At 42.0% G+C, this 20,864-nt stretch overlaps 2 long non-coding RNA genes across 2 annotated transcripts in view; one reads left to right on the top strand and one right to left on the bottom strand.

Moving 5' to 3' along the window:
• Window positions 1-4,102: 4,102 nt before the first annotated feature.
• LOC140522139 (uncharacterized) lies at window positions 4,103-12,568 on the bottom strand. Its single transcript, XR_011973225.1, has 3 exons — window positions 12,175-12,568; window positions 11,123-11,213; window positions 4,103-4,288 (listed from the first exon to the last, which is right to left on the bottom strand). It is a non-coding gene; the product is annotated as an uncharacterized lncRNA (long non-coding RNA).
• A 95-nt stretch (window positions 12,569-12,663) lies between these two features.
• The window catches only part of LOC140522120 (uncharacterized), a 58,042-nt gene continuing 49,841 nt past the window's right edge, over window positions 12,664-20,864 (top strand). The window contains exon 1 of the long non-coding RNA XR_011973217.1: window positions 12,664-13,188. This is a non-coding gene — a long non-coding RNA (uncharacterized lncRNA). The remainder of the gene's footprint in view (window positions 13,189-20,864) is intronic.

Genomic DNA, 20,864 nt, shown 5'->3' with positions numbered 1-20,864 from the left:
CCTTGTCACTATCTCTGATGACTCACCACTGATTACAAAATGTTTCAGAGACCTTTGGAATGCCCTTGTATTATGTCTTCTGACCACATTGTCAGTGCCTACTTTGCATGTGTTCTCCATGAGTCTTTTAGGAAAACATACTTTTGGCTTTTCAACGTGGCCAGACCATCAGAATTGTGCTCTTTGCTATAGCACATGAATGATTGGCAATCTAACATGAGAAAGCCAGAGTCCAGTACTTTTCCAGGTGACCTTCAAAATCTTCCTAAGATAATTGTAATGGGATTCAAAGAAGATTCACAATTTCTCCATTTGCTGCAGTCAGTGGATGGTGCCATGCTGAATGGTGGAGAACCTCTATTTTCCTTGTATACATTTTCTGAAATATTATTTCCCCTTACTACAGGGTTTTTTTTAATGTTTTTTTTTCTATACCTTTCAGTTCCAGATTCAATCACTCTTTCCCTCTCTTCCCTCTGCCACTAATTTACATAGTGTAGGTGTAGAGTGTGCTCAGGGAAGACCAGTACCTTTGGTGTGATGACTGCAGAGCCCTATTTCAGGTTCTTTCCAACTTTGGTATCTACCTGTTCCACCTAATTCTCACCTGTGGCTCCAACAAGGTGCAGCATGTGCATTGGTCACACTCTAGTAAACCAGGTTGAGGGTAGCTAAGTGTTTCCAGATCCATTGGTGAGTTCGGGGGGTGTCTACCCCAAGTATGTGAAAACTTCCTCTGGTGGAATGGGTGGATGAGAATAATTTTTTGCAGCGGCCATGAAGGCAGATGGAGCAGGTGATATGGAGTACTTAGAGCTTAGTTAGACAAGACATCACTGCTTCCTGAGACAGTGCCAGCCATCTTCTCTTGGTCCTGCCACTGAACTATGATGATTCTGGAGGGAGTGAGGCTGATGACTTCATACAACTCTGCCTCACTTAAATCCAATTCACACATGAATCAAAAGACATCACCCATGCCATTTGACTATTATACGTCAAAGTCTTCTGGCAGTAGGCAAATGATGAAGCAGCAGGTGTGGATACACTGGGAGCTATAGTCATGACCCTGCACACAGGTGGACCAGGGTTGTTTCTCATTGGAAGCAGCAGTGGGACAATTCAGCCCCCTGGGTGTCTGAGTAGCCTTTTAAGGATTGCATTGCTCAACTCCTGGTGTGAGGAAGGGGGCTAGAAAAAGTGCCCTGAACACTGTCTGTTTACCCAACACCCTATCCTGATTACTGTAGCAGGTGAGGAATCCCACTATGCAGTCAAAAGACACAAAAATTATAATATGTAGGAAAAATCTGCAAACATCAAAACATTTACTCACCATGGGCACATGGAATGTGTGCACATTAATAGATAACACAAAATCCAGTAGACCTGGAAGAACTGCTCTTGTTGCAAGAGAACTTAACAGGTATCTCATCCACAGAGCAGCCCTGAGAGAAACAAGGTTGGCAAAAGAAGGCAGCCTTACTGAAGTTAGATACACCTTCTTCTGGAGTGGGAGCAGTGAAGGGGAGTGCCGTGAAACTGGCGGGCATTTTGCAATCAAAACTAATCTAATCAAAAAGCTGCTATGCCTGCCAAAAACAGTGAATGGCAGGCTCATGACAATGTGATTGCCATTTGCAGGAAAATGCCAAGCAACCACCATCAGGGCCTATGTTCCCACAACGACAAAGCCTGATGAAGTCAAAGACAAATTTTATGAAGACCTAGAGACCCTTATCATCACTGTGCCAAAAGAGGACAAGCTTATAATTCTGGGTGACTTTAATGCTAGAGTAGGCTCACAAAGCAGACTTGACAGGGAGTCCTAGAGAGGAATGGAGGTGGAAAGAGCAACAGTGGTGGTCATTTCCTGCTGAAGACTTGTGTATTGTATGACCTTCTCATCACCAACGCTGTCTTCTGTTTACCTCAGTGCAATGAAACTTCATGGATGCACCCTTGCAGCAAACATTGGCATCTAATAGACTAGGTGAATGCAAGGAGAAGAGACAGACAAGATGTGAGAGTGACAGAGGCAATGAGTGGTGCAGTGTTGCACTTATTGGAGAATTATCCTTTCCAAGCTAAATATGTGCATTCATCAAAAGCACCATCCCCAAGGCAAAATGAATACCAGAAGAATTAATCTCAACAAACTAGAGCTCATCTCTGAACATAAACAGTTTATTGCTGACTTGGAGGGAAAGTTGAGCCAACACACAGTTGGGAACAGTGGAGCAGAAAAAGGGTGGGCAGCTTTCAGAGATTTGATGCACAGCCCTGCATTTGCTCATCTGGGTCAGAACACTCACAAACACCAAGACTGGTTTGATGAAAATGATGAGGAAACTTGGAAGCTGCTAAATGAAAAAGAAGTATTCCACAAGATGTACCAGCAGGATAGCTCATTCACCTCTAAGAAAGCAGCATTTAATTCCATCATAAGGAAAGTATAAGCAAAGCTTAGAGAAATGCAGGATTCCTGGCTCAGTGAGAAGGCAGATGAAATTCAGTTTTGTGCTGATAGTAACAATCCAAAGTGCTTTTGTGATTCCCTGAAAGATATTCATGGACCAAAAACCTATGGTGCATCACAACTACTCAGTGCTGATGGAGCCGCATTGATTAGGAACAACAGACCATCATCAATCAATGCTGAGGCCATTGACCATTTACCTCAGGTTGAAGTCAATCCCTCCTTAGCTGAACTTCCAGCTGAAGAACAAGTTTAGAGGGCCATTAGGCTTATTTCACGTGGCAAAGCACCTGGTGCTGAGTCTATTCCAGCTGAGATTTGAAAGGTAGGGTGACCATTGCTCATACAAAAGCTGACTGAAATTTTTCAAGTTATATGGCAAGAGGAGGTTATCCTCTAGAGTTCAAGGATGCCTCCACTGTCCATCTCTATAAGGGTAAAGGGAATAGATTGTCCTGTGACAAACACTGGGGGAACTCTCTCTTAGTCATTGCAGGTAAAATTCTTGAAAGAGTACTCTTTAATGGACTGATCCTTCACCTGGAAGACAGGCATACATCTGAGAGCCAGTGAGGTTTCAGAAAGGGCATTTAGGGTTAAGAACAGTTGATATGGTGATTGCTGCCCCACAATTCCAGGAGAAAGGCCAGGAGCAGAAAAGTGGTCTGTACACAACGTTTGCAGATCTGATCAAGGCTTTTGACACTATTAATAGTGAATGGACAATTACATCAAAATTTGGTTGCCCAGAGAAGTTCATCAACATTGTCCATCAATTTCATGATGGCATGTTTGCCCAGGTTCGGGATAATGGACAATACTCTCGTGCCTTCCCAGTCAGCAGTGGAGTGAAACAGGGCTGTGAAGCTTGCCCCTATGTTTTTTAGCATGAGGTTTACAGCTATGTTGACAAATGCTTTCAACGAGGATGAACATAGCATCAAGGTCAATGACTGTACCGATGGCAAGTTCTTCAATCTGAAAAGGTTACAAGTGAAGACCAAAGTGGAGGGAGTGTTGGTGCATGATTTTCTCTTTACACAAGACTGTGCACTCAATGCAGCCTCTGAAGCTGAGATGCAACAACATAAGGATCAATTCTCTGCTTCCTGTGCTAATTTTGGACTCATAATTAACACCAAGAAAAGACAGGTGCTCCATCAGCCACCATCACACCATCCATGTGTGGAAGCATCAGTCACAACAAATGGAGAAATTTTGAATTCCATTGATAAGTTCACTTACCTTACCAATGTACTTTCCAGGGATGTACACACTGACAATGAGGTTGATGCATGCGTTGCCAGAGCCAGCTCAATGTTTGGGAGACCCCAAAGAATAGTTTGGGAGAGAAGAGGTATTAGAGTATCATAATGAAGGTCTACAGAGCCTTTGTACTAGCCTCATTGTTACATGCTTGTGAAACATGGAGAACCTACCAGTTCTGTGCAAAGTAACTGAATTGCTTCCATTTGAACTGTCTTAGGAAGATTCTGATGATCACCTGGCAGGATTAGGTACCAGAAACTGAAGTCCTTGTTGGAACTGAACAGTCAAGGATTCAAACTGTGCTTCAGAGAGTGCAACTGCAATGGGTTGGCCACATTGAACAAATGCAAAATGTACGCTTGTCACAAAGACTATTTTATTGAGAAGTTGCATGGGGTATGGGATCGCATGGTGGTAAGAAGCAATAGAAGGATACTCTCAAGGTGTCTCTGAAGAACTTTGGATTTGACTATGCCACATGGGAGACAGTGGTGCAGGACTGCTCAGCATGTGTGCCCACATCAGAGAGGATGCTGTGCCCTTTGAGCAAAGCAGAATTGAGACAGCACAAAGTAAAGCAGGATGCACAAATCTGGGATATCCATCCCAAATCTTCACACAGACAACCTGTGCCCAACCTGTGGTAGAACATTCTGAACTGGTATTGGTTTGATCAGCCACAGCTGGACACACTGAAATTTCACTTTATCATGGTGATGTCATTTTGGTCCTCTTTGACTACAACGGACAACAACCAACTAAACAGTAAGACATGGGTTACACATGTGCAATAATGTAAAACATTTCTGTAGTAGTAACTTTGCATAGAAAAACATGGGGAAAAAAAAGAAAAAGAATGTAAGATACAAGGTGGAAAATAACATGCTCCAGGCTGTATGCAAACAGGATCAGTCCTTTTTCTGGAGGCAGATAGTAGACTTTGGCATTGGTCCTTTGAGCATTTTCTTGGGTCACTATATTAGAAAGAATAGTGAAGCTATTCAGAGTTCATCATTGATCCATACTGCTGTTACTGTATATAATGTTCAGCTGCTTCTGTTCACTTCTTTTGCATCAATTCAAGTAAGTCTTTCTAGGTTTTTTCTGAAATCATCCTCCTAGTCATTTCTTATAACACAATAATATCCCATTACAATTATAGACCAGAGATTGTTTAGCCATTCTCCCCCTGATGGGCAACTATTCAATTTCCCATTCCTAGCCAACACACTAAGAGTTCCTGAAAGTATTTTTGTAGAAATAGGCCCTTGGGTTTGGGTTAATCATATACCAGATCACTGCAGTTATTTAATATAAGGTACTTTATACCAATCTACTCCATTGATCCATCACTTCAATTCTTAGCCAGGACCACACTGTTTTGATAATTATGGCTTTATAAGACAGTTTGAAATCTGCCATGATATTTTTTGTTCATTCCTTTGATTACCTCATCCATTTAGTAAACCTGTATTTTCTTGTTGTTACTACCAGGTCAAAATGACCACAAGCATCAGAGAATGGAGCCATATGTAGTTCCTTGGTTACATAGAAATAAGAGCAATGGTGGAAGGTTCTTTCTTATGTTAAAAAAAGAGCAACATTTAATTATTATAGGTTGTATTTCAACTAATGCATCAGAAAGATATTGACAGTTTCCTCAAGAGAAGTAAAGGCTCCAAACATACCTCTAGAACTCTGGAAACTTGGGAGGACAAACATCAAAAGAAGAGGTCATATACAAGCAAGACGAGCCAAATCTGATAATGCCTGGACACTTGGGAACAGTCATTGATATTTCCAATCTGTTACATGCACAATGAATATTTGGTCAATGTGCCTGGAATTTGTTGGTCTTCAATTTCCATATAAGGATATGATTCAAGTTATCAGAGATTCTGACATTTGGGAATAATTCTCCATCCACATTATTCTTTATATTTGATCATAGTGATTTCTTCTTTAAAATACCTCACACATGGTCTATTTTTTAACCTAGATATAAACTTTCACTTCCTTTCTTATTTTTCTTTGGAACAATTAAGGTGTTTATTGGACATTGAGATTCCCAAGAGTTTATAATCCTTGTTTTTCACTAGGGTCTCTAGAGTTACTCTTCTTCATTGCAGAGTATTCATCACATGGGCTTTCACTTCAGGATGACAGCCCTCTTATTTATCAACAACTGATCCATGAATGCCTAACACCCAACAAAAGATCTTTAAGACCTCTGTCCTATGCAGGCCTTCCATGTTCATCTCTCCTCACTACAGGATGGGGTTATGAACTCCAACCTTCATTTAAGTAGAAAGCCCATTTCAGACATTTCATTTCTCAGATGGCTCAACACCTCTGGGGCTTAGCTCTGAGCCCCTGAACAGGGGCTTACTCCAAACTGTTTATCATTTGTGTGTTTGTGTGTTGTCCTCTTCTTTTAGACTGTCAGGTCCTTGAGGCTAACAGGTTTCTAAAAGCCAGTAAGAGAAAAACTTTCAAATGCAATGAAAAGGAAACTGAAATATTTAAGACTATTCCAAACCTACTAGATATGAGGAGAGAATGAAACAATGTGTTCCAGAGAGCAGTGAAGCTCAGTATGCAGCACAGGGAGATTTATCCTGAAAATATGTATTTAGCAATGAGGGATAAAAAGGGATGTTCAATGATTAAAAAAGTCAAATGTCTTTAGAAATCAAATCAGAATTGAAGAAAGAGTTTGTTGCTTTATACCCCATGGAATTTTTGAAAAAAGCAATTGTGGTCTGAGGCAGAAAGATACTCAAACATAGGTAAAATGGCAGAAATTATGAATAAAGCCTTTTATTCTGTAATAAAATAAAAACGGATATTGGTTCAAAGATAAAAGATTCAAACTCAAATGAAGACTTAACGACAATATATAGACATTTAATTCTATAGTCATGAAATAATGGGGGCAGAGTGGATAGAATGTTGGGCCTGGAGTTAGGAAAATCTGAGTTCAAATTCAGCTTCAGACTCTTTCTAGTTATGTGATCCTGGGCAGGGCATTTAACTCTGTCTGCTTCAGTTTCCTCATCTGAAAAATGAACTGGAGAAATAACAACCACTCCAACCTCATTGCCAAGAAAACCCCAAATGGGGTCGCAGAGACTTGGACATGGCTGAAAATCATCAGTAATAATAAAAAAAAATGATGACTGACATATTTCACAGCTGAAGAAAATAACAACAATTATTGGGAAAAATAAAATCACTACAATATTATCAAGGGGAATGATGAAAAGAAGTAAGAATGTAGGAGGAAGAGACATCAGACTAAAGTAGACAGCATTGGTCAGCACTGCGTGGGATGGGGAGCAGGGGAGAGAGAAGAGAGAAAGAGAGAGAGAAATGAATGGAACAGATCAAACAAGGGAGACTCAGAATCATTAGAACTCAGAAACACCATGTTTGGTAAAATGGAAAATAGACTGATTGAGGCAATACTCCTTATTGGTTAAAGTAAACACTGTGGAGTCTGGAAGGAAATTAGCATTAGACCAACATCTCATACAATACTCTACAACACCTTCTATATGGATGTCACTGTTGCTGTCAGTTGCTTCAGTCATGTCTGACCCTCCATGACCCCATGTGGTATTTTCTTGGCACAGACCTGGTATCTTAAGAACCAAAGGGCAAAACACAAATTGAAAGAATCCACCAATCACCTCCTAAAAAAGACGTGAAATGAGAACTCCCAGGAAGATTATAGACAAATTCCAGAGCTCCCAGGTCAAGGAAAAAAAGAGCATAATCAGCCAGAAAGAAGCAATTCACATGTCATGGAGCCACAGTTAGGCTAACACAAAAAAATAGGAACTTTTACATAAAAAAAAAAATCAGAGAGAATGGAATATGATATTCAGCAGGACAAAGGAACTAAGATGGTGACCAAGAATCACATACCCAGAAAAAGTGAATAAAATCCTTCAGGGGAAAGAAAAATTGAACATTCAATAAATAGAGGATATTTAAGCATTCCTAAGGAAATGACCAGAGCTGAACAACAAATGGGTCTGTAAATACAAGACCCAAGAGAAACATCCAAAGGTAAATAGGAAAGAGAAAATAAAAGGTCCCATGAGGTTAAATTGTTTATATTCTTACATTGGAAGAGGATACTTGGAACTCTGAAGAACTTTATGACTATTAGGGCAGTTAGAGTATACATTGACAGTATACGTTAATTGTGATAGGGTGATATTGAAGAAAACAAAACTAAGGAGTGAGAAAGAGAATGACACTGCAAGAAGAAGGAAGGGAAAGGTACATGGGGGTGAATTATCTCACAGAAAAGAAGCAAAGAAGAGCTATTACAGTGAAGGGGAAAACAGGGGAGGTGGGAATGGAAGGCTTGAGTCTTTCTTTCTCTTATCAAAAAGAGGGAATAATATACATGCTGAGATGGGTACAGATATCTAACTCATCCTACAGGGAAGTAGAAAGGGACTTGGATAAGGGGGGAGGGGAGAGACTGATAGAAGGGTAAACTGTAGGAGGCACTGGTCAGAGGCAAAACAGTGGTAAGGAGAGAGGGGAAAAGGTCAAAGAAAAAGAGAGTGAGAAGGGGACATAGGATGGAGGGATATATACAGGTATCATAACTGCAAATATGAATGCAGTTGACTCAATCACAAAATGCATTAACAGTCATGAAACAGGTAATTTTGGTTGTACTAAATTTGAGTTTTTTTTTTTTTCAGAAATAAAATCAATACAACCAAGATTACAGGGAAACTTGACAACTGGGAAAAAATTGATAAATATATCAAATATTTAGATAAAGTACTGAGTCAAAATTTATAAGAATGCAAATCACAAACCAATTGATAAATGGTCAAAGGATATGAATAGGCAGTTTACAAACAAAGAAATCAAAGCTATTTATAATCATATTAAAATTTTCTGAAGGAGTACTGATTAGAAAAATGCAACTTAAAACAACTCTCAAATTCAAACCAAACTCATACCTATTAAACTGACTAATAAAACAGCAAAGGGAAATGATAAATATTTCAGGGAAATAGGAAAATTGAAGCACTATTGCATTGTTGCTGGATTTGTGAACTGATTCACTCATCATGGAAAGTAATGTGGAAGTATACTCAAAATGCTATATAAGGTGGATGCCCTTTTACCCAGCAACAACATTACGAACTCGCTACCTAAAAAATACTTTTTTAAACAGGTAGAAAAGACCTACTCATACGACAGTATTTATAATAACTCTTTCTGTGGTGACAAAGTATTTGAAATTGAGGAGATGCCATGAATTGGGGAATGCCTTTACAAACTGTACCATATGATTGCAATGGAATACTACTGAGTTACAGAAAATGACAAGGAGGATGATTTCAGAAAAACCTAGAAACACTGAAATGAACTGATGCAGAATAAACTGATGCAGGATGACATTTTACAAAGTAACAGCGATATTGCATGATGAACAGCAGTGACAACTTAGCTATTCTCAGATATATAATAAACTAAGACGATCTGAAGGATTCATGATGAAAAATGCTCTCTCCCTCCATAGAAGGAACTGATTCAGAATACTAGACCCAAAGCACACAAGTTTTCGCTTGCTTTCTTTTTCATTCACTTTTCCCTCAATGAAATGACAAATATGAAAATACTTTACATAATTGCATATGTCGAACCTGTTTTAGATTGTTTCCTGTCTGTAGGACGGGTAAGAGGAAGGAGACAGGTACAAAATTGTGACCTCAAAATTTAGGAATAAAAATATTTTACATGGAATTGGGGAAAAATGAAATATTGTTTCAAAAAAGACTAAAAGCCAATGGCAGCTAGGAGACATAGTAGATTGTGCCAGGCCTGGAGTCAGGAGGATCTGAGTTCAAATTTAGCCTCAGATGTTTTTCTAGCAATGTGACCCTGGGCAAGTCACTTCCCTCTGTTTTCTCAGTTCCTCCTATGTAAAATGTGCTGGAGAAAGAAATGGGGAAACCCTCCAATAACTCTGCCAAGAAAACCCCAATGTGTCACAAAGAGTCAGACAAGACTAAAACAACTGGAAAACAACAAATACCCATTCCCCAATAGATAAATGGTTAAAAGATCTGAACAAAAAAAGTATCAGAAGCAACTGCCAAGAATCCCCAGCCATATGAAAAAATGCCCCAAAACACTAAGAAGAGAAAAGTAAACCAAACCACTGAGAATTCATCTCACACTCTGCAAAACGGACAGCAATGACAATAGCACCAGCCAATGCTGGAGGAGCTGTGGGAAGCTGGGCACACAAACACACTGTGGATGGAGCTATGGAATGGGAGAAGATCATGGAGATATAAGTTCAAATGCGGCCTCAGACACTGACTAGTTATGTGACCCTGGTTGGTAACTCACTGAATCTGTTGGCCTCAGTTTCCTGAACTGTGAAATAAAGATAAGAAGAGCAACTACTCTATAGGGCTGTTGTGAAGATGGTTAAAAGTAGATTGGAGGGAGAAAGTAATTCACTCTCCTGGGTCTCTGCCTTTGAGCCCTAGACCTGTTTGATAAGAACTGAGTGTCTCCTTTAGGACAGCCCTTTCTTTCCCCCACTGGAAAAGAAAACTCCCAGAATATTGAATAGTTCCCAAACTCAGTCCTTTCCTATATCCTCTCTAACAAGGGAAGTGCTAAGCCCTTAACAAATGCTAACTAAGTAACAGCTAAAGAAGGCATTCTTTTCTTTGGCCTGGTCCAAACAGCTCAGCTAAGGGACTTTGAACGTGGGAATGTGAACCAGAAGCCAACTTAACCTGTTCTCTAGAGTTGCCATATTTTCCAAAAACACAGGAGCACAGTATGCAAGAGGCCAGGAGCCCTGGCTCATAGCATTTACTCCTGTCACCTCCCTCACTGCCCCCTCAGTGTGCCCTTGATGATGCCCAACTACAAGACAGGGTGCAACTGACAGATTAACTATTTGTGTAGATCACACCATGGAGCATAACAGAGCATCCTGTCTTCCACGTGTGCCAGGGAGAGCTTGGCCAAAGAAGCAAAGGGGAGGGGGAACGCAGTCCTATGGATATGTAGGGGAGGGGTGCCAGGCATGGATACAGGACCAAAGACAAGACCACTACAGAGCAGAGGAATGAGTGGAGAGGTCTTAGGAGGGCAGCCACTGGGGATGAGGTGTAGTTCGTGATTGTGATACCAATATGCCATGGATTAATTCAAAGGACAGAGAACAGAGTGGTGTTACTACCATTTTCAATGTCCTGCCTACTTTCATAAAGAAACAGTCGATAGAGGATTGCCAGACTTGCAGACAATCCTCTTTGTCTATGGAAATGGCCACTTTGGGGGTCAAATCTGTAGACAGAGTGCACTCACCTGGGGTGGGGGTCTGCAGCTGTCCAGGGCCATTCCTTCTGGCTCCACACACTCCCAGATTGGGCCAGGCTTTGGTCTTCTGCAGACTGAGCTGGGGAGACAGAAGGATTGCTGGGCAGGAGGCTGGGCTATGGGGATTTACAGGGAGTGAGGCCCTGCCCTCAGCAGAGAGAATGAAGCCCAGAGGCAGGGTCAGGATAGAAAGAGATGGTCCCACTCTCTCCCATTCCTCTTTTTTCCTCTTCCCCTCCCCAGTTTTCACTCAGATCACCAAGAGGTAGAAGGGGCTTGGGATCCTACATGGGACAACAGCAGTCAGAGGCTCAGTGGCTCCTGAATCAGAGATTTCCCTCTGATTGGGTAGGGGACCAGGAACCCGAAAGGGCAACCCAGCTCCTGAAGAATAATCCCTTCAATTGCATCTCAAGGTGGCCCTCATTCAGCCCAGCCCTCCATTGTGGGTTACCTTGGAAACACCCCAGGCTATTAATCTTCCTCCAGACCCCTTCTCCTTTACCTCAGGATCACCACAGGCAATTTGCCACCCCTCAAACCTATCCCCAAACTTCATACTATCTTTACTTTTTCCCTATAAAAGTCGGTCTTGACCAGACCAAAAGGGCAGATTAAAAAAAAAAAACAAACATCTCACCCTCCTTTATTTACTGGCAACACAATCAGCCTAGTCTCTGAATGAAAAAAGGCTTGAGGGGCCCAATTCCTTGGAGGCAGATCCAGGCCTTCACACTGGCAATTCCAGGGTCACTCAAGCCTTTCACTTGTGTTTTACTCAAGAGAGGATTCCTGGATCCCTGAGGGGAATTCTGTGAAAAGCTGACAAAATCTTAAATAGGGATAGCCCCAGATTCTTGAGAAGTGACTGGGAGTCTGGAAAAGAGTTAGCAGGAGGAAGCTTCTCCAGGAACCAGGTTGTGGGGGAAGGATTGCTCCAGGGGGACCTGGAGCTAGGCTCACCACATGGTCAGAAGGGAAGGACGAGACCCAATGGGATGAACAGCCAGCGGGTCTGTGAGGGGCTGGCTCAGACCTACCTGGCACCTGCAGCCACAGACATGGCCTCCAGAAGGCAGAGATCTCAGGTCCAAGAGAGGACAACGTGATCCGAGATCTGAGGAAATAAGGCAGAGGGAGCTCCAGTCCAAGGGTAAAATGCAGAGAGATCTCAGCACAAGTTCCAGTTTTCAGCCAGCACACTCTGAGAGGCTCCTCCCAGCCTCTGAGGCCCCGTTTCCTCCAATTACACCCAGATTCAGACACTCAGGACCCTACTTCCCTCTCCTTCCCAAGACCTGCCCTCCATCAAGTGGATACAGCCTTGACTACTGGGATGACCCCTCTTCTGCCCTAGACTCCACCCAGACCTCCAAACTCCACCCCAGAGCTCCTGTTCCACCCGGACCACCCCCCACCAGGCTGGTAAGCTCTGAGGGCTCCTCCTCCCCCATCAAACTCACACCTGATTTCTTATTGGAGGAAAGATTCAGGACTCTAGGAGCTGGGAGGGGGTGAACAAGGCAGAGGCAAGCTGGAGATTTCCAGGCAAGCAAGTGCTTCACAGCCAAAGGGAGCTTAGTTTGAGAATGGAGGTTATTTACCAAATTCAAGCAGTTTGATTAGCATTCTCCTAGTTTGAATGAGAATGTGGCTCATTGAAAATCAGATGTTCTTAATTCGGCATTTAAGGGCATGTGTGGTGAATTTTACTTTCGGTTTGGATTCGCTCCCACAAACTACACATGCAGTCACAATAACAGGGAAAAAATAGATTTTAATTTTCTGAATTCGGCATTGAAGGGCATGTGTTTAGTGATGAGGTTGAGGGGTGCTGGGGTCCCTGGAATACCGATATGCTGGGTCCTCCTCAAATGAATTCCACACAAACTTTATTAAAGCCAAAGAAAACAAAGTTTATTAAACATTCACCACCTTAGGTTGACTCTTAAGGAATCTAAGCAGTTGGAAAGCTTGTATTCCACAAGTCGGCCAGATAGATTCTTCCATTAGACAGAGCCTGAGCTGGATTGAATGTGAGCACCTTCATGGAGGTAAGATGGACCTTAAATACAGAAAAGAGTGTAGGAGGGATCTGGGGGGGGGGGGGTGGTCTGGTAGTCTTGGGTGATGGGAGGAGGGCTTTAGGGAGGGTCTTGAGGAGATTGGGGTGACTAGTGATAATATTTAATATAAATTTTAGACTTTAATACGGTTCAAAGTTTGAATTAAGAAGAGCCTGAACCTAATAGGCCCCTTTGTTTAACTTAGAGGATGCCTTTTGATGTCAAGCAAATGGAACTTCCTTACCAGACCCTTCTTCTAGTATCCTAGTGATAAGAGAAAAACACAAATACCTTGGGTTGTAACTTCAGCTTTGTCAACTCTGTTAAGATAAACAACTTCAAAGGCATGCTAGGGAAAGAAGATGCCCAGAGCTTGGGATCATAAAACCCAACTGATGCTACTTGGTTTTCAGTGTGTTTATCTAAGAGAATTCCTTTCTCAGGGCAAAATGTATATAAGCCAGAAGATTTCTGTACTGGGTAGCCAGAACATTTCTGGCTCCATAATGCATTATGTAACTGTTTTCTTTATGGGGAATTGATCAATTAATTAATTAAATCATAAAATGTGTGCATTTAGCTTGTTGCCTTTTCTTAACAAGTTTTCAGGTTAACACTAGTGATGTGGTTGGGTGGGATGTACGAGGGGCAATCCAGAGGTAACAGACAATGGAAGGCCAGGCTAGGCCAAGAGAAATCGATTTGAATGTGAAAGATTCAGGAGGAACTGGCTACAGATTTGAGTATGAAAGGCCACTTAAGTGGCAAGATTAATGGGGAACCTATCTGCAAAGGCCAGGTGGGGAGCTTCAAAGAGAGTTCAAGGAGGTTTCCAGAGTCTGAACACCATCACTGGCACAAATGGAAGGGGAATCCAAGGAGCCACCCCTCAAAGGCCAGACTTTCTGGGGGCCTTTCAGACTAATGGGACAAAAGCTCTCCCAATCCAAGGGAAAGTCTTGGCTTGGGCTTGTACCTCATCATTCCCCCCTCAAACACATTAGAACCAAATTCTTTTGTGGTAAGGGGCGAAGGCCTCAGCTTCTAAAACTGCTTCCTGCTGGCAGGGGGGGTAGAGCTGTCCCTGCCTCTATGGGGCCTGTTCAAGGTGTCAAATTTCAGAACCTGGGCTGTGCCAGGTCCAGTGGGCTGGAGACCTAGGATTCAGTTGGAGGTTGGTATATAGCCTGGGTTGTCATCTGCAAGTAGATGGCTTGCACTCTGCAAAAGACAAACCCAGCAAGGAGGATAAATAAAGACAAAACAGGCACACAAGGAGTATAAAGAAAAGACAGTTTCCCTGGCACAAAAGATAATGTTTCGGGAGAAAAATTAAAGACGACTATGGCAAGGCCAAAACATACAAGGGCATGTTTGATAGGGGAGGCTTTTGCTGGCAGATATCCCCTTTCTTTCCAGATTGCTCCATGGGTACATAGAACAAGGAAAGCATATTTTGAGTAAATAAAAACAACAGCTGGCCTGGGGTCAGGTCCTAAGGAATGGGTTAAGACTCCCAAAGCCTGTCCTCTCCTTTCATCAACATAGAGTGAAAGGTTTTCTAGCTTGGGTAGAACCAGTGCTGAAGTGGTGGTCAAATTAGTTTTCAGAGTCTCCAAAGCTTTAGCCTGGTCTGAGTCAGGGCCTTGAGGAGGGTCATAAAGGGGTTGAGCAAAAAACTGAAAGTAGCAATGCAGAGTCTCCAAAGTCCAGCCATGCCTAAAAACACTGACACTTGTTTCTTAGTGGCTGGAACAGGGATAGACTGGATGGTCCTTTTTCTCTCAGAGCCTGGGGAATGAGAGGTGGGCCTGAGTTCAGGGCCTAGATACTTTACGCACTGGCATGCTATCTGGACTTTGTTCAAAGAGACCCTATAACCTTCAATGCCCAAGAAATTAAGGGCTTCAGTGGCAGCAGCCAAAGAACTCGCATGGGTGGGGCTACAGATAAGAATATCCCCCACACACTGAATTAAGCTACTACCTGTTAGTTTCAGGTCCTTTACGTCCCTTACTGAAGCCTGGACAAATAAAGGAGGGTTACATGGAAAGGCAAAAATAAATTGTGAGTATTCTCCATGAGGCTTTTTTGCAGGAAAGATTGCAGTGTTGCATGGAGATGAACAAGGGACAAGGATTTTATACTTAAGGAATTTTTCAATGAAAGGTTGTAGTTCTTCCCAGGCCTCAGGCTTAATCAGATACTGGCTGAGATGGTGGAGCACTTTCGGGTCTGGGAGGCTAACAACAGATGGGGTGGCAGAAGTAGCACCCTCTGGAATTCCCAGATCCCAAGCAATTGGATGGACTGTCTCCCATCCTCTCAAGAGAACATGGAGAGATTTCGTGAACAGAGGGAAAAAGGAGATGAGAGCATTAACTAGAGAAAATTGGCTCCCCAACTTCTCCATCAGGTCCCTTTCCAGCAAGGGGACAGAGCTACAGGAGGGCATAAGAAAGGAATGTTTAAACAACAGATCCTCAAGTAGGCTGGGGAGGGGGTATGTCTGGAGACATTCTTTAGTTTCCCCTTCAATGTCTATGACCCAAGGGGTCAAGGGGTGGTTGGGGCCAGAGTAACTGGCTAAAGCAGAGAACTTAACCATCTTAAGGTGGGTAACCTTACCTTCAGTCTTTGTTTTTGCCCAGGGCTTGGTGAGAGAGGTGGAGAAAGTGTGAGCACTGCCACCACCCAGGCTTTCCCATTGTTCCAAGTCATCAGAAGACTGGAGAACAGGGTATTGGGGGCAGCTCCACCACTTTATCAACCTGAGGGGCCCTTCAGACAAATGGGACAAAAGTCCTTTCGAACCAAGGGAAAAATGTCTTGGCTTGGGTTTCTACCTCATCAACTACTTTAAGCAACTTGTGTCCCAGGGCTTAGATGTGGTAACCCAAAGCATTTGGTCAGTCTCCAAAGAATGAGAATCTACGTCTGTTCTACTTTTCCTAAAAGCTGTTACTATTTTTCTTCTTTAGATTAAATACATCCAATTCAATACTTAGCAGCTTTTCAACATTGCAATCACATTCTCTAACAGTTCAATTCACCATTTCACAGCATCCAGATCAAAAGAGAATTGAATTTCCGAAGAACATAACTGCATCACCCTCTTGGTCTGATTTTTAAAGTTCACATTACTTACCAAATAATTTCCTAAAACCACAATAAAATTTTGAAGCATAACAAAAGTAACATTACAGATTGAAAACCAATTTTACTGTTCTGACCAGAAACTTAAAACAAGACTTGTTGCCATTTAAATGACATCAATTCAGCTGAATATATTCTCCAAATTGTCGACTTACGCATTTTGTCCAGCTATGATCTGAACGCTCTAGATTGATTGTCATGTTTTATAAAAATATTTGTATCAGAAAGTTTTGTTCTACCAAAGATCAAAATGAGTGCCCATCAACTGTTGAACAGGTAAAGAAATTACAATGTATTCGTTCAAAGGAATATTATTGAAGGATAATGAGAAACATCAGGATTTCAAGGAGAAAAGCTGTATTTTTATTTATTTATTTTTTTATTAATTTATTCAACTTTTAACATTCATTTTCACAAAATTTTGGGTTCCAAATTTTCTCCCCATTTCTCCCCTCCCCCCACCCCAAAACACCCAGCATTCTAATTGCCCCTATCACCAATCTGCCCTCTCTTCTATCATCCCTCCCTTCACTTGTCCCCATTTTCTCTTTGTCCTGTAGGGCCAGATAACTTTCTATACCCCTTTACCTGTATTTTTTATTCCATAGTAGCGAGAACAGTACTCAACAGTTGATCCTAAAACTTTGAGTTCCAACTTCTCTTCATCCCTCCCCTCCCCACCCCTTCCCTTTGGAAGGCAAGCAATTCAATATAGGCCATATCTGTGTAGTTTTGCAAATGATTTCCATAATAATCATGTTGTGTAAGACTAACTATATTTCCCTCTATCCTATCCTGCCCCCCACTGCTTCTATTCTCCCTTTTGATCCTGTCCCTCCCCAAGAGTGTTGACTTCTAATTGCTCCCTCCTCCCACTGCCCTCTCTTCCATCATCACCCCACCCTGCTTATCCCCTTCTCCCCCACTTTCCTGTACTGTAAGATAGGTTTTCATACCAAAATGAGTTTGCATTTTATTCCTTCATTTAGTCGAATGTGATGAGAGTCAACTTCATGTTTTTCTCTCACCTCCTTTTTACCTCCACTAAAAAGTCTTTTGCTTGCCTCTTTTATGAGAAATAATTTGCCTCATTCCACTTCTCCCTTTCTCCTCCCAATATATTTCTCTCTCACCACTTAATTTCATTTTTTAAGATATAATCCCATCCTGTTCAATTTACTCTGTGCTCTCTGTCTCTGTGTGTGTGTGCATGTGTGTGTAATCCCACGCATTACCCAGATACTGAAAAGTTTCAAGAGTTGCAAATATTTTCTTTCCATGTAGGAAAGTAAACAGTTCAACTTTAGTAAGTCCCTTGTGACTTCTCTTTGCTGCTTACTTTTTCATAATTCTCTTCATTCTTGTGTTTGAAAGTCAAATTTTCTTTTCAGCTCTGGTCTTTTCATCAGGAATGCTTGAAAGTCCCCAATGTCATTGAAAGATCATTTTTTCCCCTGAAGTATTATACTCAGTTTTGCTGGGTAGGTGATTCTTGGTTTTAGTCCCAGTTCCTTTGACTTCTGGAATATCCTATTCCACGCCCTTCGATCCCTTAATGTAGAACCTGCTAGATCTTGTGTTATCCTGATTGTATTTCCACAATACTTGAATTGTTTCTTTCTAGCTGCTTGCAATCTTTTCTCCTTGACCAGGGAACTCTGGAATTTGGCCACAATGTTCCTAGGAGTTTCTCTTTTTGGATCTCTTTCAGGAGGTTTCTTTCAATATTTATTTTGCTCCCTGGTTCTAGAATATCAGGGCAGTTTTCCTTGATAATTTCATGAAAGATGATGTCTAGGCTCTTTTTTTGATCATACCTTTCAGGTAGTCCCATAATTTTTAAATTGTCTCTCCTGGATCTATTTTCCGGGTCAGTTGTTTTTCCAATGAGATATTTCACATTATCTTCCATTTTGTCATTCTGTTAGTTTTGTTTTGTGATTTCTTCGTTTCTCACAAAGTCATTAGCCTCCATCTGTTCTATTCTAATTTTGAAAGAACTGTTTTCTTCAGTGAGCTTTTGAACCTTCTTTTCCATTTGGCTAATTCTGCTTTTGAAAGCATTCTTCCCCTCATTGGCTTTTTGAATCTCTTTTGCCAATTGAGTTAGCCTATTTTTCAAGGTGTTACTTTCTTCAGCATTTTTTTGGGTCTCCTTTAGCAAGGTATTGACCTGCTTCTCATACTATTCTTTCATCTCTCTCATTTCTCTTCCCAGTTTTTCCTCCACCTCTCTTGATTTTCAAAATCCTTTTTGAGCTCTTCCATGGCCTGAGCCCATGGTATATTTATTTTGGATGTGTGGGATACACAAGCCTTGACTTCTGTGTCTTTCCCTGATGGTAAGCATTGTTCTTCCTCATCAGAAAGGAAGGGAGGAGATATCTCTTCACCAGGAAAGTAACCTTCTGTGGTCTTATTTTTTTTCCCCCTTTTCTGGACATTTTCTCAGCCCGTGACTTGACTTCTGAGTTTTCTTTCCTCAGCCACCACGCCTCCAGATCCGCCCAGCCAGCACTTGGGGTCTGAGATTTAAATGCTGCTTCCCAGCCTCAGGGCTTTGGGTGGGGGCAGGGCTGTTGTTCAGTGTGAGATTAAGTTCAGGTGCTCAGGTAGGGGCAGGGCTGCCTCACCGCTCGGTTCCCTCTGGGGGTTTATGCAGACACCTTCAACAGTGGATCCAGGCTCCTGCCTGCTTTGGGAGCCCTTGTCCTCTGCTGCTGCCTCCCAAGGGGGCCTTAGTTACGGGGACAATCCACTCCCCTCTCGACCAGCCAAAGAGACCCTCTCACCGACCCTTCTTACTTGTGGGTGGAGAGACCCACGAGGCTACTGGAGATTCCGTCCCTGAGGCCCGCTCAGATTTGCTCCCCTCAGCGCTGCGTGGCTGAGGCAGGGCTGGGCTCTGCTCCAGGTCCAGTGCACTATGGACCTTTTGCATCAGGTTTTCAGGATTCTCTGGAACAGAAATCTCATCTACTGTGTTGTTCTGTGTCTTCTGCTGCTCCAGAATTTGTTGGGAGTTCTTCTTTCCAGATATCTTATGGGCTTCAGAGCTAGCATATGTGTGTCTTTCTACTCCTCCATCTTGGCTCCCAGAAAAGCTGTATCTTGAGGGATTTAATCAGAGTAAGTACATTTCGATGTTTAATGAGGTTTCTTATGTAGGGAAATCTATTGAGGGCTTGAGCAAGAGACTTAATCTTGTTAATTAGATCCCTAACTTTTATTTCCAGCAAGATTTTTCCCACATATACTTAAGTACTGTTCAAATCCAAGGAAAACCATTCAATACCACAGCAACAATTCTATCTTCCAACCACTGACTCCAAAGAGGCCAATGTTATATGAAACCATAAAACTGCAAAAAAGATACTCTAGGGAAAAGGCAGAGGGGGGTGACATTCCACACAATCAATCAAAATGTGAATCTGCAGATGACCGAGGCCCAAGTCCTGAGCTTCTACCTGCAAAATTCAGACTCAAATGGAAGAAAACAGGGAAAACCATTAGACCCTAAAGATATGATAAAATAGGATGACTTATGGATAGGAAATGACAGTGATGTATAGAGTGAGGGGATTAGGTCTGGGAGACAGAGTGGCTGAAGAGCCATTAACAGAGGTTCCTAACATTGTACGGGAGGCAACAACTAAATATATTCCAAAGAAATAGAGCAACAAATCAAAATGGCTGTTTGATGAGGCCTTACAAATAGCTAAGGAAAGAAGGAAAGGGAAAAGAAAAGGGGAGATTTCCCCCAAATGAATTCATAATTTATGAGATTAGCAAGGAGAGATGAGGTTTTCTTGAATGAGCATTGCAACAAAATAGAACAATTGAATGGGAAAGACAAAAGACCTTTGCAAGAAAATTTAAGTTATCAAGGGAGTATTACTTGAAAACATGGGCATAAGGACTACTGGAGCCAAGATGGTAAGGTGAAGCACTGACTTGTCTAGGCTCTTCCAGATTCCCTTGAAAATAACCTTGCAATAATGGCTCAGAATCAGTTGTAGAGGAGTGAACCAGATTGCCAGCCTAGGACAGCTTGAAGAGTGAGCAGGAAAGGTGTCTCACCACAGTGGGAGAGTGCAGTAAAGTGAAGAAGCCAGTGGCAGGCTTCACCCTAGGGGGTCATGGCACATTTTAGGGAAGTCTTGAGAAACCTTGGGGTTTCTGAGATAAATTGAATCCCTTTTTAGGGTTTCATGCACTATATGAAATATACAATGTCTAATGAAGCCTGGGCTACAGGGAGAGAGGACAGCTCATTAATTAGATCCATCAGTTTTATCTCTAGGAAGATTTCTTCAGCATACATTTGCAGCACACAAACAAAAATTTATGAGATTCAGGTGATGACCTTCCCACAATTGTGGCTTTTACAAGGCTTCCTTCTACTGTGAATATTGTGCTCTCTACTGACCTGCCTCTTCCAAGGAAGGGCAGGTCCTCATTGAGCACGTACATAAGTCTTCTCTCCACTAGGAATCCTTGATATGAAG

The sequence above is a fragment of the Notamacropus eugenii genome, chromosome 1 (genome assembly GCF_028372415.1).
Source record: "Notamacropus eugenii isolate mMacEug1 chromosome 1, mMacEug1.pri_v2, whole genome shotgun sequence".
Taxonomy (NCBI): Eukaryota; Metazoa; Chordata; class Mammalia; order Diprotodontia; family Macropodidae; genus Notamacropus; species Notamacropus eugenii.
This window is presented reverse-complemented; position numbering and strand designations above follow the sequence as displayed.